Source organism: Mobula hypostoma, chromosome 2, assembly GCF_963921235.1.
Source record: "Mobula hypostoma chromosome 2, sMobHyp1.1, whole genome shotgun sequence".
NCBI lineage: Eukaryota > Metazoa > Chordata > Chondrichthyes > Myliobatiformes > Myliobatidae > Mobula > Mobula hypostoma.
Genome location: NC_086098.1, coordinates 67,575,002 through 67,592,338, shown reverse-complemented (window position 1 = coordinate 67,592,338; position 17,337 = coordinate 67,575,002). Strand labels below are relative to the sequence as shown.

At 44.2% G+C, this 17,337-nt stretch overlaps 1 protein-coding gene across 2 annotated transcripts in view; it reads left to right on the top strand.

Annotated features, from left to right (window-relative positions):
- The first annotated feature begins 16,162 nt into the window (after positions 1-16,162).
- Positions 16,163-17,337, top strand: part of colec11 (collectin sub-family member 11) — a 46,031-nt gene continuing 44,856 nt past the window's right edge. The window contains exon 1 of one of the 2 annotated variants that reach the window (XM_063038328.1): positions 16,163-16,236. The gene's annotated coding sequence lies outside the window, so the exon portion shown is untranslated. The remainder of the gene's footprint in view (positions 16,237-17,337) is intronic. The other variant, XM_063038337.1, reaches the window with a different exon arrangement.

The window sequence follows — 17,337 nt, the reverse complement described above, 5'->3', positions numbered from 1 at the left end:
CAGGCAGGCCCGGTGGGGGAGCTGGTTTAGTCGCCGACCACCCGACCATGTGACAGGTTGTACTGGGTTACATGGTACCAGTAGCTCTCAGACAAGTGACCTGACTAGTTCTACTGAGCCAGCCATTCTCTGAAAGACTATTTAGCTCTCTGGTGCTATGGGAAAGCACTGATGTGGTTAGGATATTTCAGCTTGACCACCCCAAATGTGCTGTTGGTGGATTACTTGGTAACAAGTGCTTGGCAAACTGGGAAACAACTGGGGTTTCTCTTGCTTCAGAAGACAATTACTTGTTAATAATGTGGTATGAGTGTTAATTGCTTCTTATCAGCTCATGATATCCAGCTTCTGATATGCGTTAGTATGGGCAGCTTCATTATCTGTGGTAAGGGAGCTGAACACAAGCAGTGGCAGATCCTTTCATTACCTGCTAACAAAGGATACCATAGAAACCATACCATAGAAACTACAGCACAGAAACAGGCCTTTTGGCCCTTCTTGGCTGTGCCGAACCATTCTCTGCCTAGTCCCACTGACCTGCACACGGACCATATCCCTCCATACACCTCCCATCCATGTATCTGTCCAATTATTCTTAAATGTTAAAAAAGAACCCACATTTACCACCTCTTCTGGCAGCTCATTCCATACTCCCACCACTCTCTGTGTGAAGAAGCCCCCTCTAATGTTCCTTTTAAACCTTTCCCCCCTCACCCTTAACCCATGTCCTCTGGTTTATTTCTCCCCTTGCCTCAATGGAAAAAGCCTGCTTGCATTTACTCTATCTATACCCATCATAATTTTATATACCTCTATCAAATCTCCCCTCATTCTTCTACGCTCCAGGGAATAAAGTCCTAATCTATTCAACCTTTCTCTGTAACTGAGTTTCTCAAGTCCCGGCAACATCCTTGTAAACCTTCTCTGCACTCTTTCAACCTTAATAAAATCCTTCCTGTAATTTGGTGACCAAAACTGAACACAATACTCCAGATTCGGCCTCACCAATGCCTTATACAACCTCATCATAACATTCCAGCTCTTATACTCAATACTTTGATTAATAAAGGCCAATGTACCAAAAGCTCTCTTTATGACCCTATCTACCTGTGACGACACTTTTAGGGAATTTTGTATCTGTATTCCCAGATCCCTCTGTTCCACTGCACTCCTCAGTGCCTTACCATTAACCCTGTATGTTCTACGTTGGTTTGTCCGTCCAACGTGCAATACCTCACACTTGTCAGTATTAAACTCCATCTGCCATTTTTCAGTCCATTTTTCCAGCTGGTCCAAGTCCCTCTGCAGGCTCTGAAAACCTTCCTCACTATCTACCACACCTCCAATCTTTGTATCATCAGCAAACTTGCTGATCCAATTTACCACATTATCTTCCAGATCATTGATATAGATGACAAATAACAATGGACCCAGCACTGATCCCTGTGGCACACCACTAGTCACAGGTCTCCACTCAGAGAAGCAATTCTCTACCACCACTCTCTGACTTCTTCCACTGAGCCAATGTCTAATCCAATTTACCACCTCTCCATGTATACCTAGCGACTGAATTTTCCTAACTAACCTCCCATGCGGGACCTTGTCAAAGGCCTTACTGAAGTCCATGTAGACAATATCCACTGCCTTCCCTTCATCCACTTTCCTGGTAACCTCCTCGAAAAACTCCAACAGATTGGTCAAACATGACCTACCACGCACAAAGCCATGTTGACTCTCCCTAATAAGTCCCTGTCTATCCAAATGCTTGTAGATTCTGTCTCTTAGTACTCCCTCCAATAACTTACCTACTACTGACGTTAAACTCACCGGCCTATAATTTCCCAGATTACTTTTCAATCCTTTTTTAAACAACGGAACAACATGAGCCACTCTCCAATCCTCCGGCACGTCACCCATAGACAGCGACATTTAAAATATTTCTGCCAGGGCCCCCACAATTTCAACACTAGTCTCCTTTAAGGTCCGAGGGAACACTCTGTCAGGTCCCGGGGATTTATCCACTTTAATTTTCCTCAAGACAGCAAGCACCTCCTCCTTTTCAATCTGTACAGTTTCCATGATCTCACTACTTGATTCCCTCAATTCCATAGACTTCATGCCAGTTTCCTTAGTAAATACAGACGCAAAAAAACCTATTTAAGATCTCCCCCATTTCCTTCGGTTCCGCACATAGCCGACCACTCTGATCTTCAAGAGGACCAATTTTATCCCTTACAATCCTTTTGCTCTTAATATACTTGTAAAAGCTCTTTGGATTATCCTTCACTTTGACTGCCAAGGCAACCTCATGTCTTTTAGCCCTCCTGATTTCTTTCTTAAGTATTTTCTTGCACTTCTTATACTCCTCAAGCACCTGATTTACTCCATGTTTCCTATACATTTCATACAACTCCCTCTTCTTCTTTATCAGAGTTGCAATATCCCTTGAGAACCAAGGTTCCTTATTCCTATTCAATTTACCTTTAATCCTGACAGGAACGTACAAACTCTGCACTCTCAAAATTTCCCCTTTGAAGGCTTCCCACCTACCAATCACATCTTTGCCAGAGAACAACCTGTCCCAATCCACGCTTTTTAGATCCTTTCTCATTTCTTCAAATTTGGCCTTCTTCCAGTTCAGAACCTCATCCCTAGGACCAGATCTATCCTTGTCCATGATTAAATTGAAACTAATGGTGTTATGATCACTGGAACCAAATTGCTCCTCTACACAGACTTCCGTCACTTGCCCTAATTCGTTTCCTAACAGGAGATCCAATATTGCATCCCCTCTAGTTGGTCCCTCTATATATTGATTTAGAAAACTTCCCTGAATTCATTTTACAAACTCTAAACCATCTAGTATGGGAGTCCCAATCAATGTATGGAAAATTAAAATCCCCTACCACCACAACTTTATGTTTCCTGCAGTTGCCTGCTGTCTCTCTGCAGATTTGTTCTTCTAAGTCTCGTTGACTATTGGGGTCTGTAATACAATCCCACTAATGTGGCCATACCTTTCCTGTTTCTCAGCTCCACCCATAAGGACTCAGTAGACAAGCCCTCTAATCTGTCCTGCCTGAGCACTGCTGTAATATTTTCCCTAACAAGCAATGCTACTCCCCCACCTTTCATTCCTCTGCCTCGATCACATCCGAAACATCGGAACACCGGAATATTAAGCTGCCAGTCCTGCCCCTCCTGTAGCCAAGTTTCACTAATTGCTATAACATCATAATTCCACGTGTCAATCCATGCCCTCAACTCATCCGCCTTCCCCGCAATACTCCTAGCATTGAAATATATACACCTCAGAAGATTTTTGCCACCACTCACAACCTTTCTATTAGCGGATTTGCTTAAACTTTCAACATCATTTATTTTCACCCCAGCCACACTGTCAGCACTGGCACTCTGGTTCCCATCCCCCTGCAAATCTAGTTTGAAGCCTCCCCAATAGCACTAACAAACCTCCCTGAAAGGATATTGGTCCCCCTGTAGTTCAAGTGTAACCCGTCCCTCTTGTACAAGTCCCACCTGCCCCAGAAGAGGTCCCAATGATCCTGAAATCTGAAACCCTGCCCCCTACACCAGTTCCTCAGCCACTTGTTCCTCCTCCAGAGCATCCTATTCCTACCCTCACTGGCACCTAGCACAGGTAGCAATCCTGAGATTACCACCCTGGAGGTCCTGCTTTCAACTTCCTACCAAGCTCTCTATATTCACTCTCCAGGACCTCCTCACTCTTCCTTGCTATGTCATTGGTACCGATGTGCACCACGATATTTGGCTGGTCACCCTCCCACTTCAGAATGCCATGCAATCGATTAGAGACATCCTTGACCCTGGCACCCGGGAGGCAACAAACCATCCTGGATTCTCTGTCACGACCACAGAACCTCCTATCTGCACCTCTAACTATCGAGTCCCCTATCACTACCGCTCTCCTCTTTTTCCACCCTCCCTTCTGCACTGCAGAGCCAGACCCAGTGCCAGAGATCCGGCTACTGCAGCTTGTCCCAGGTAAGTCATCCCCCCTAACAATATCCAATGCAGTATACTTTTTGTTGAGCGGAATGGCCACAGGGGAACCCTGCTCTGCCTGCCCTTTCCTCTTCCCTCGCCTGACAGTGACCCAATTTCCTGTCCTCTGCTCCTTTGGCGTAACTACCTCCCTGTAGCTACGATCTATAATCTCCTCATTCTCCCGAATGATCCGCAGGTCATCCAGCTCCTGCTCCAGTTCCCTAATGCGGTTTGTTAGGAGCTGCAGCTGGATGCACTTCTTGCAGGTGTTGTTGTCAGGGACACCAGAGGGCTCCCTGATTTCCCACATCCTGCAAGAGGATCATTCCAACATCCTGCCTGGCATTCTCTCTACGCTAAAGAACCTGAACAGGAAACTTACCAGAACCTACCCTGGCCTTTGCCTGTTCCCGTCGAAGCCTGTTTGAGCCAAAGCCGTCCCACTCTGACTCAGTCCACTCCGACGATGGCCGCTGTATATGGTGGTCTGCTTTTTAAACCTTGGCGCGCTACGTCACGCGCCTGCGCAGTGCAGACCCTTCTCCCCGAGCAGTGTTTAGAAAAAAAAAATGACTTTTTCTACCCGATTTCTTCCACTCCTTAGCTGCTTGCTTCGACTGAAACAAGAACCATTGAAAAATCCTCTTTTTAAACGTTGGCGCGCTACGAAACCTTGAAGAAGAAGCTGAAAATAATTGGGAAGGTGTGGTTCCACATAGTCTGATGACCTTCCTGCAAGAATTCCACAATGATTGAAATTCAACGGCAGCACTTGTCATCTTTTACTTTGCTAGCTGCTGTAATATTGTCTTTTGGTCTCCACTAACCGCAGTTTTGATCAAACACATGTTTACATATTGCTATAGGGTTGACAGAAACTACACTCAACTTCCCCTGTCATTCAGCTTTAGCACCCACAGGTGCAATAGTCTCAGTGCTCTGACACGAACATTACCGTTTGATCAGGATTTGTCTGACTTGGACTTACTGTAACTTTGCTTTACAATATAGTGAAAAGAAAATCTTGTAATTATGCGGTGCTGTTCTTAACCAGTGGATGCCCCATCATTTGTTTTTGCAGAAAGTTCTGGAAATGCTCATCAGCACTGTGGGAAGAGAAACATAATCAACTTCACTACTGAGTCTTAGAGCATCAGTTGGAGTATCACCTGTTCCTGAAGACTTGTTTCTTAGTTGGGGTAGGATCTTTTTGACTTGGCAATCAGAAGTGGCAGCAAGGCTGGTCTGAATAGGCTATGGCAGGATTGCATCAAGGAAGTTATCAGAGATTCCTTCCACCAAGCCTTGATAGATTGCCAATTGGCTTGTGATAAATTCATTGCCATTCTTTACCCTCAATGAAATGGTGTCCTGGATATCTGGGCTATTGATAACCTTGACAGTGCTTGAGAGCTTGTACATTTCATAATCTTTGGTGATTTAGTGAACTTAATGTGGTCTCTCCATCTACCGACTGTTCCAGTAAGATAGTGGCGTATTTAATCGCAGTGGCTTCTATGGGGTCAATCAAAGGTGTTATTGTCTTGTTTAAATGTATTTTTTTACAATCACAAGGCCCTGCTGGACATTAGGAACTGAAAGTACTGCTGGTCTACCCCATCAGTGAGTTGCTCATTAGCAGAGAAAGGGATGGAGCTGGACTTGGTGTGGATCGTGCTGCCTCCGGTGTCAGAGAGGTTTTGGAGGAATTGATGTACAAAGGCTGTGTGTAGTCTAACAATGCCTTTCTTGTGGTTGCAAGATGCTGTTGGATGTAGTTAATGTGGAAAGCAGCAAGTCTGATTTATTGGCGACGGTGGGGAAGCTGCATCACTTCGATCGTAGTAAGGACTAGGCCTCAAGCCGTTGTGTTGCCAGTTTACAGCCACCCAACAGAGTAGCATCTGATTTGGTGCATTCAACCAGAGCCATTGTGATGTGGCCAAGATGGAGTTGATGCTGCCTCCTGAGTGTTCGCTTGGCAGAAAGCAAACTGTGTTGTGTTTGACTGCAGACTGCTGCAACATTCTAAAGGGGGAGGGTGAACAGCCAAAAGTCTTAGTACATACTTTCCAGTGACCCCATAATGTAAAAACATGTCTACCTTATGCTAACATGTAAAGCAGAAAAATGATTCTGCTTTAAAATTTTTATTTGCCTTTAACCCTAGCTTACACAGTATCTGTGAGCAGTACAGCAGCTTCGATATCAATATGGTCCTTGAGCTTGATAGTTTTTAGCAAGAGTTGAAATATCTGGTTCAAATTGTGACAGTGTAACAATATCCAAGCGTTTTTTGTTTTGTGAGTATGTGCTTCACTGCACTGAAGCCACTTTCAACAAGGTAGGAGGATGGAAATGCAATGAAGAGAAGTTTGGCTCTTCTCCAAAGACCAGGAAACTTTATATGATAGTGTAGCCACATACCACAAAAGCCAACATTTTTGAAATACATTTTTGCTTCTCATCATTCTGAGTTCAGTTTGGAATTTCATATGTGTGTGCCTGTTGAGCTATGGTTCATCCTGTGTTCCAGTGCCTCATTTTTGTTTTGGAAGTGCCTGCTTTACCAGTGGTTGGTCAGATCTCCTGCAGTTTGAGGTTAAACACTCATCAGGGGTGATTGATAAGTTTGTGGCCTAAGGTGGAAGGAGATAAGTTATTATCTTCAAACTTTCTGCATAATCACTCAGAGTTGAACTGCATGTGCATGTAACGAGAGCTGTATAACTCATCTCCTTCTACCTTAAGCCACAAACTTATCAATCACCCCTGATGTGTTATTAATTGCTGAGTTATTAATTTCAAACGTTCTGCATAATCACTCAGAGTTGAACTGCATGTGCATGTAACGAGAGCTGTATAACTCATCTCCTTCTACCCTAGGCCACGAACTTATCAATCACCCATGCTGTGGACACTTTCTGGGGGTCCAAGATCCATGTGCTCCACGACCGTTGGACTAAGTGTGTAAATGTAGGAGGGGACTATGTTGAAAAATAAATGTGCTAGGTTTTCTAAAATTGACTCCTTTTACCTTAGGCCATGAACATATCAATCACCCCTCATGTGGTTGAATACATGAACTTGAATTTGCACTATCTATTCTTTAGGTGACTGGATTTCTGCTGACCCTCTGCCTCAGGTGCCTATAGAGCTGTTTCTATAAATATAATAAATATGGTGAACAAGGGCGCACCTTATACTGACAACACTATAGCTCCTTTGAACTGTGAGTCAACAGTAAGATGCTGTTTGAGAAGAGCTACCATTGTAGGATTCTTCAGAGCTTCAAGTTTGATTTTTTTTGGGGTAACATATTAATGTTTTTGGATTACAATTCGGGTGCCTCAGTAGCATAGCAGTTAGTGGGATATGTTGCATCCTGGGGCTTTCCGGAGTTGAAGTTGAATTCCAGCACCTCTCTGTAAGGAGTCTCTGTGCATTCTCCCTGTGGAATGCATGGATATTCCCCAGGTTTCCTCCCATAGTTCAAAGATGTACCGGTTAGGTTAGGTAGTGTGGCTCAAAGGTCTGGAATGGCCTACTCCATGCTGTATCACCAAACAAAATAAAATTAAATAAATCTGATTGATAGACATAATAGAATGGAGCAATACTGGTGGGTTGGAAGTCATTAATGGAGATACAGAGACTGCAGATGCTGAAATATGCAGCAACAAGTAAGCTGTTGGAGGAGGTCTGTGGGTCAGGCAGCATCTGTGGGGTGAGATGGATCCACATTGGATCAAGCCCCTTCATCTGGATTCCATCTACAGATGCTGCTTGACTGGCCAAGTTCCTTCAGCATCTAGTTTGTTTCTCCGATTGCCATCAGTGCCTCCTGTAGCACTACTGATGTGGACATCCCTTGCTTAGATGATACTTTTTTCAAGGCTGGAGTTGAGGTCTTCCCCTCATCTAAACTTCCAGCAAATGCACTGATGTGAGTTCTGTGTTAAGCCAAGAACGATGTGGAAATTGACCAGAATTGTTGAGTATCAAAAGTCTGCAGATGTTGGAAATCTGAAATAAAAAAAAGAGGAAATGCATTTCTGGAAACAAATGAAGTTTTCAGAATGGAACCTTTGGTTTCTTTCTCCACAGATGCTGACTGACCTGATGAATGTTTCCTGCACTTCCTATTTTTATGACCAGAATTGTTTTTTGGTGATGAAAAACAAACTGCTGGAGGAAATCAGCAGATCAGGCAGCATTTGGGAAGGGAAACGGACAGACAATGACCTTTCCAGTCAGCCTGAAACACTGATGGCCCATTTCCCTCCACAGATGCTTTGAGCTCCCCCAACATTTTCTTTGAAGCTCCAGATTCCAGCATCTGCAGCCTCTTGTTTGGCAGGACACTAGTGATTCATACAAACAGGCCCTTCAACACAACCCATGCAGACCACGATGCCTAGCTATGTAGGAGGTCCCACTTGTCTGCATTTGGGCCCATATCCCATTAAAACTTTCCTATCCCTGTACTTGCCCACATATCTTTTAAGCTTTATAATTGTACTCACCTCTATCACTTCCTCTGGCTGCTCATTCCATCTGCCCACCGCCCTCTGTGTGGAAGCACATTCTCCTCAGATTCCCTTTAAATCTTCCCCCTCTCACCTTAATCCTATGCCCTTGAGTTTCATACTCCACTACATAGGAATAATACTGTGACTATTTACCCTATCTATGCCCTTTATGATTTTATTAAAGTTCTATAATGTCACCCCTCTGCCTCCTTTGCTCTGGGGAAGACAGGCCCAGCCTATCCAGACAAGGCCTCCAGTCCAGGAAACATTTCTATTAATCTTATCTGCACCCTCCTGAGTTAATTACATCCTTCCTATCAGAAATGCACTCATTATTCCAGGTGTATTTTCATCAACTCTTGTACTCAATACCTCAACCAATGAAGGCAAGCATGCCTCATGTCTTCCTGCTTACCTGTGTTCCCATTTTCATGTTCTGTATGTACATTCATAGAGTTAAGCAGCACGGAAACAGATCCTTCAGCCCTTCTTGTCTATGCTAACCAAGATGCATATCCTAGGTCATTCCATTTTCCTGGATTTGTCCCATATCCTCTGAAACTTTTCACTACCCTCTGTATGTAAAGTTTATCCCTCAGGTCTCCTTTTAATCTTTCTCCTTTCACCTTAAACTTATAGTTTTGGACTCTCTTACCCTAGAAAAAGACTGAATATACATGTAGCCTCCCTGGTAAGCCTCAGGCTCGCTCAGCTCACTTTCGTCTAGGGGGAGCAGCCTCCGGCCCCGCCAAACTGGGTAATCAAGTTTGTGTGGATGCTGTGTGATGTACCCCACCCCGCCAAATAACAGACAATACACCATATGTGATTAAATGATTACACTTTATAGATCTTGCTGGAACTATGTAATTATTAGAGATAAAATATAAAAGGAAAATAAAAAGCGCCAAACTTATCAAAGTTTAACCACCTCGTGCACAACCATTGGAGCTCAATTAACGGAGTCTTCTTTCCACCATTCAATCCCCTTCGACCTCCTCGACCCACCGCCTGGGACCAACCATGGTGGTCGACCTGACGCTCCACAGGAGTCTGTCTTCGTCTCCTCTCCTCGCCGAAAACCCTGGGCCTCGGACTCCCGCTCAGGGTCGGTCCTACTGCCTAGCTTACAGCATCGTGTCTCCTCTCTCTGTCCCCATTGCTCTTTCTGCGCCAAAGCCCACGCAACACAATAGCTTACAGACACACAAGAAAGAATAACATCTATCCCAATTGGTTTGTTCCCTCTCTTATCAATAATATAACCCAAACAAGCAGAGCAAAAGCTCCTTACATCACAGTTATTATTACAGAAAAGTCATTTTATTCTAACATAACAAAGAAGCCATTTTGATTAGCCTCAGCAGTAACATAAAAGAAGAAACCCCTTACATACGTATACTCTATTTATGCCTCCAATAATTTCAAAGATCTCTGTAAATTCACTTCTCAGTCTCCTTAGTTTTGGTGAAAACAGTCTCCAGCCTCTCCTCATAACTCAGGCTCTCCATCCAGGCAGCATCTTTGTGAAGCTTTTCTGCACCCGCTCTCGCTTAGTCACATCCTTTCTATAGAGTGAACACCCACTCTGCCGTTCAGGCATCATGCCTCAGTCTTTTGTTTTCCCCTCAGAATGGATTGAATAATCCATTGGCCTTGTTGATTGCTACTTTGGTTTGATATTTTTGTTTTTCTGAAATGTGACCAGAATGCATTGTCAAATATCCTGAAGCTCTTCCAAATGTATTGTGAAAATCAGTTGTGCGCAGCCTATCCCCTCCCCCGAAAAAAAAAGAGAAATAAGGGGCCAAAATAAAAGAGAGAGTGGATATCAAGGGCAACGTAAATGCAGAATCAAAGCTCCCCCAAGGTGAAAGAAAACAAAGGGGTTACAGAAAAAGTGTGAAAATTCCTTTAAATACACCTGAGGTCAAGGGATGGTTCTTGTCTGCCCTCTGGTGTCTGGTCTTAGTAATGCACGGTCAGCTGCATTTCAATTGCTTTTGCAGACTGCTATAAATTTAATTGCATTTTTTTTTCGTGGAAGCCCAGTCACTAAGAGTGCAGTGATTTCATATTTTCTATTGGTAACCATATGTTTTTTTTGTGGTGTTGGATCATTTCATGCCTCTCATCATTTCACCACTCCTCGACACACATCAGCAGAAGAATTAAATGAGATGCTGCATGTAATCTCCTGAGCGTGGTTGTGCAACATGGTCTCCTGAGAATGAAGCTGGAGTAGCTGGAAGCTAAGTAATATGATTGGCAGTAGGTCAGTCAGGAGGCTGCTTTGGCAGATAAGATGCTTGCCTGTGTTTGAAGCTGATAGGAGTTTAGGACCCATGGGAGAGCTCTAATTGAAAAATATAACATATAACTTTTAACTCCATTACATAAAATGAATCTACCCATCTGAGATATCTTTGCTTTTCAACATTAACAATAGGCACTATATTGTAAAATTATTCCAAATTAGAATTTCCTAATTCTCGATTGAAGCTCATTCACCTTTTGTATATCATATTTGATTTGATTCCTTGACTGTATTTTGGCTTTATATGAATATAATACTCTGCATTGTTTAGCAATTCATTCCTGTTGTTAACATTAACACAGGTCTTCACTTGTAACTCGTCTGATTCTTCAAGGATTATGGTAAAGACTGGGTGTTGGGATGATGATTTGTTTCACCCTACCTTTCTTTTCCACTCTACAACTACATTTTCTCAGATAACTTTTAGCCAAAGTTAGCAGGGACCTGGAAATGGTTATTGTTTAACAGTCACTTGTGTGAGGTCAGGAAGAGAACCTGAAGAAATCATACCATCTTCTGAATGACATAGGCAATCTGGTCTCACCTTTCAGTGTCAGTTTTTCTTTTAAGATAATAGAAGAAAGAAGAAGAAGAAAACCCTTAACTCCGAGTGGAGTCATTGGGATGCCATCATGACGGCGCTTTTTTATGCAGGCTTTCTTATTTTTACAAGGCCGAGTTGCTAGCTCGATACTCAACCCAGCATGGATGGAAAATGTGCAAGGAGCCGGCTGGATTCGAACTCGGGAGCCTTCACTCTGAAGTCCAGCGCTGATGCCACTATGCCACCAGCTGGCTATTTAAGATAATAACCATGTTGAAATTGCCATGAAAAGTTCTGGGATATCTTGTGGTTTGGAAATCTGATGTAAAAATCAAGCATACACCCCAAACCATCTTACACTGATACAAAAAACCCAGTAAAATGGCAACCTTAACATAGTCATAGTCATACTTTATTGATCCCAGGGGGAAACTGGTTTTCGTTACAGTTGCACCATAAATAATAAATAGTAATAGAACCATAAATAGTTAAATAGTAATATGTAAATATGTAAATTATGCCAGTAAATTATGAAATAAGTCCAGGACTAGCCTATTGGCTCAGGGTGTCTGACCCTCCAAGGGAGGAGTTGTAAAGTTTGATGGCCACAGGCTGGAATGACTTCCTATGACGCTCTGTGCTGCATCTTGGAGGAATGAGTCTCTGGCTGAATGTACTCCTGTGCCCACCCAGTACATTATGTAGTGGATGGGAGACATTGACCAAGATGGCATGCAATTTAGACAGCACTCTCTTTTCAGATACCACAGTGAGAGAGTCCAGTTCCATCCCCACAACATCATTGGCCTTACGAATAAGTTTGTTGATTCTGTTGGTGTCTGCTACCCTCAGCCTGCTGCCCCAGCACACAACAGCAAACATGATCGCACTGGCCACTACAGACTCGTAGAACATCCTCAGCATCGTCTGGCAGATGTTAAAGGACCTCAGTCTCCTCAGGAAATAGAGACGGTTCTGACCCTTCTTGTAGACAGCCTCAGTGTTCTTTGACCAGTCCAGTTTATTGTCAATTCGTATCCCCAGGTATTTGTAATCCTCCACCATGTCCACACTGACCCCCTGGATGGAAATAGGGGTCACCGGTACCTTAGCTCTCCTCAGGTCTACCACCAGCTCCTTAGTCTTTTTCACGTTAAGCTGCAGATAATTCTCTTCACACCATGTGACAAAGTTTCCTACCATAGCCCTGTACTCAACCTCATCTCCCTTGCTGATGCATCCAACTATGGCAGAGTCATCAGAAAACTTCTGAAGATGACAAGACTCTGTGCAGTAGTTGAAGTCTGAGGTGTAAATGGTGAAGAGAAAGGGAGACAAGACAGTCCCCTGTGGAGCCCCAGTGCTGCTGATCACTCTGTCGGACAAACAGTGTTGCAAGCACACGTACTGTGGTCTGCAAGGTAATCAAGAATCCATGACACCAGGGAAGCATCCACCTGCATCGCTGTCAGCTTCTCCCCAGCAGAGCAGGGCGGATGGTGTTGAACGCACTGGAGAAGTCAAAAAACATGACCCTCACAGTGCTCGCTGGCTTGTCCAGGTGGGCGTAGACACGGTTCAGCAGGTAGACGATGGCATCCTCAACTTCTAGTCGGGGCTGGTAGGCGAACTGGAGGGGATCCAAGTGTGGCCTGACCATAGGCCAGAGCAGCTCCAGAACAAGTCTGTCCAGGGTCTTCATGATGTGGGAGGTCAATGCCACCGGTCTGTAGTCATTGAGGCTGCTGGGGTGCGGTGTCTTCGGCACAGGGACGAGGCAGGACGTCTTCCACAGCACAGGAACCCTCCGGAGCCTCAGGCTCAGGTTGAAGACATGGCGAAATACTCCACATAGCTGAGGGGCACAGGCTTTGAGCACCCTGGTACTGACACCATCCGGTCCTGCAGCCTTGCTTGGGTTGAGACGTTTCAGTTGTCAAGACCTGTTCAGTCGTGAAGCCCACCATGGTGGTTTCGTGTGGGGAAGGGGTATAGTCATGAGAGCAGGGTGGGGGACTGTGAGGAGGGGTAGGAGGGGAGAGTGGAAAATGTGTTGGTTGGGGGCCAACAACAGATGGGTCATGTGGGGGACGGGCAGGGGTCACAATTTCAAATCTGTTAAAGAACAGGTTAAATTTGTTGGCCCTGTCCACACTGCCCTCAGCTCCTCTGTTGCTAGTTTGCCGGAACCCAGTGATGGTCCTCATCCCCCTCCAGACCTCTCTCATGTTGTTCTGCTGGAGTTTCCACTCAAGCTTCCTCCTGTACCTGTCTTTAGCCTCCCTGATCCTGGCTTTCAGGTCCCTCTGTATTGCCCTCAGCTCCTCCCTATTTCCATCTCTAAACACCTTTTTAGCGTTCAGGATGCCCTTAATGTCCTTTGTCACCCATGGCTTGTTATTTGAATAACAAAGGACAGTTCTTGTTGGAACATTGCAGTCCACACAGAAGTTGATGTAATCAGTGACGCACTCTGTGAGCCCATCAATATCCTCTCCATGTGGCTCACAGAGTGCCTGCCAGTCTGTCACCTCAAAACAACCCTGGAGCACCTCATAAGCCTCCTGCGACCATTTCCTCACTGTCCTCCAGGTTGCAGGTTTACTCTTCACCAGAGGCACGGAGCAGGGTTTTAGATGCACCAGGTTGTGATCTGACCTTCCCAGTGGGGGGAGGGGAGAGGAGCTGTATGCATCCTTAATGTTAGCATACATCAAATCCAGAGTCGTCTCCACTCTGGTTGTACAGCTCACATACTGCATGAAGTTGGGCAGTGTTCTAGCCATGGTAACCTGGTTGAAGTCACCCGAGATGGTAATGAAGGCACTCGAGTGCTGGGTTTGTAGTCTGGCTATGACGGTGTAAATGATGTTACATGCCGACGTCGGGTTGGCCGAGGGAGGGATGTACACAACAACTACAATTGCATGCGAGATTTCCCTTGGCAAATAATATGACCGGAGTCCAACAGCAAAAAGTTCAATATCCGGGCTACAGACACGTTCCTTGATCATAATATGCCCAGGATTGCACCATCTGTTATTTACCAGAACCGCCAGCCCCCCTCCTTTACGCTTACCGTTCTCAGTGCAATTCCGGTCAGCTCGAAAGGTCTGGAAGCCCTCTATGGAAACACTTTGATCGGGTATGTCATTAGACTGGGGTAAATTGGGGGACCGCTTCATCAAACTACACCATCCACCACAAGTGGGACTTCTTGGTGGCCAAACATTTTAATTCTGATTCCCATTCCCGTTCCAGCATGTTGGTCCATGATCTCCTCTTGTGCCAAGATGAGACCACCTTTAGGGTACAGGAGCAACACCTTGTATTCCATCTGGATTGCCATAACCTGATTGCATGAAAATCAATTAAATAAATTTCAGTAAATAAATTTCTCTACCCCTCCCCCCATCCCCTTCCTCTATTTCCCACTCTGACCTTTCATTTCTTCTCATCTGCCTATTACTTCCCCTAGGGTCCCCTCCTCCTTCCCTTTCTCCTATGGTCCACTCTCCTCTCATATTAGATTCTTACTTCTCCAGCTCTTGACGTTACCCACCCACTTGGCTTCACCTATCACCTTCCAGCCTCTTTCCCCTCCCCCAACCTTTTTATTCTTGCAGCTTCCCCCTTTCCAGTCCGGATGAAGGGTCTCAGCCCTAAATATTGACTGTTCATTCTTTGCCATAGATGCTATCTGACCTGTTAAGTTCCTCCAACATTTTGTGTGTGTTGCTTTGGATTTCCAGCATCTGCAGACTTCCTTGTGTTTAGTTATTAGAAAGATGGAAGTAGAAATAGACCAGTGACGGAGCTATTAAAGCTGCAGTCACACAGCAACGGAGAGCCAGGTTCAATACCGACCTTGGGTGCTATCTGTGTGGAGATTACTTTTCTCCCTCTGACCATGTGGGTGTACTCCAGGTGCTTCAGTCACCTCCCACATCCCAAAGTTGGCCATGTAAGTTGCCCCTAGCGTGTAGCTGACTGGTAAAACAGGAGGGAGTTGCTGTGAGTTTGGGGAGAATTAAAAGAAAAAGTAGGATGAATGTAAAGCCATGGATGATGATCAACAGTGAGTTAGTGTGCTGAAAGGCCTGTTTTGTGCCATGCCTATGTATGACTCTATGACCATATATTTCCTCTTGGATAGGAGGGGTATGGAGAGCTATGATCCAGGTATGAGTCAGTGGGACTAGGCAAAATAACTGTTCGGCATGGGCCAGATGGGCCAAAGGGCCTGTTTCAGTGCTGTAATACTCAATGACTTTAATACTCTGAGTCCTCCCGGTGCTCAGCAGTTTTTCTGGTTCCCTCTGTCCTATCTTGACATTTAACTCGATCCAAGTTGAACTTGCCCTTCAATATTATTTTTAGTCTTTTGTCTTTATCCTTTGATTATTAATTCATATGCCATAGAACACCTAGTTTGAACAGATAATCAAGCACTCATCTGCACTAATCCTATTTTATACGTCCTGCATTCCCCTCCAATCCTACCAGACTATTTTATTGATTTTCCCCTCTCTGAATCTTATCTCGTGCAAGTTGTGTTTTAAAAAACAGATTTCTAGTATGTGGTCAATTTGCACACACAAAATTAAGGAGTTTAATGATTTGTTAAAATCAATGTTTAAATCAGTCACATTTAAACTATGCTAGTGGGTGTGTTCCAGAGAGAGTAATTACTGACAACTTGCATGTACACAGACTTGTAGTGTGGAGAAGAGCCTACCAAGGAGCACAATATGAGAAGAAAGAAAATTCTAAGATCTCACTGAAGGAATAGAAATCTTGAGTTTCTTCCCCCTATGGTTAGTCTCAGAACACCTCAGCAATTAGGAGTGTTGTTTGTAACGTCAGACATGTGACCAGATGTCTGTGGAAGTTATGCTTTGAGATGGAGGCTGTTCAGTTTCTATGGTGACTGTTCATTGATTAGTGGTAAAGGTGTTCATAGTTACTTCTCCTGTCTCTCACTCTCCTATGGATCGGAACTGCTTCAGCTGAATGCCTGCAGTCTGGCAGCAGAGAAAATTCATCTTTTCTGCTTTCTAAGACGAAAGATATAATAGAAGCAGTCATTACAAGATTGGGTAGATTTTGTACATCTTACCAAGATCATTTGTCTACAATTAACAGTTTTCTTCTTTCATTTGTCCGCACAAATGATCATAAATGATGAAGGTGCCAAACGTGCTGGGAAATATAGTAAAAATATTTGATTATATACTCTCTCTCTCATACTCTCTCTCTCTCTCTCTCTCTCTCTCTCTCTCTCTATATATATATATATATATAAGTGTTGCCTCTTAGCTGCCAAAGGACTCCCACTGGGCTCTAGTCCTCATCAATGCATAGATAGTTACTGACAGTGGGTTATTTGATTGTGAAAGGCATTCATGCCTGAGTTTTAACAGTACAGTGGCTCTTACTAGTTGATCCCTATATACAAAAGCCTTCAATTATCTCTCCCCGTCCCAGCGTGAGCTGCAGAAATCAATTGTAGGATTTAATTTGGAGTGTATAGCCTGCAGCATAATTGTGCAGCTAGTGGATCCACTTCCCCGTGTTTAATCCCACACTGTCTGCGTGGAGTTTGCACATTCTCTCTCTCTGACTGTGCCTATTTTCCCTTGACTGCTCTGGTTTTCTGCCCCATCCTGGAAGCTTTCTAGCTAGTTAGCCACTGTAAATCCTTCTTAGCTCACAGCTGGATGGTAGAATCTGGGGAGAATAAAAAAAACAGGGTTAATGTAGGATTGGTGTAAAATGGGTGGTTGATGGTTAGTGTGGCATTAGTGGGCTGAAGGGCTTGTTTCTCAGCTGTATGACTCTGTAACCAAATTAGAATAAAGTAGGAATCAAGCTAAGAACTTTGGGGCTGAATGCTTTAATTTTGGACTTTTATGATG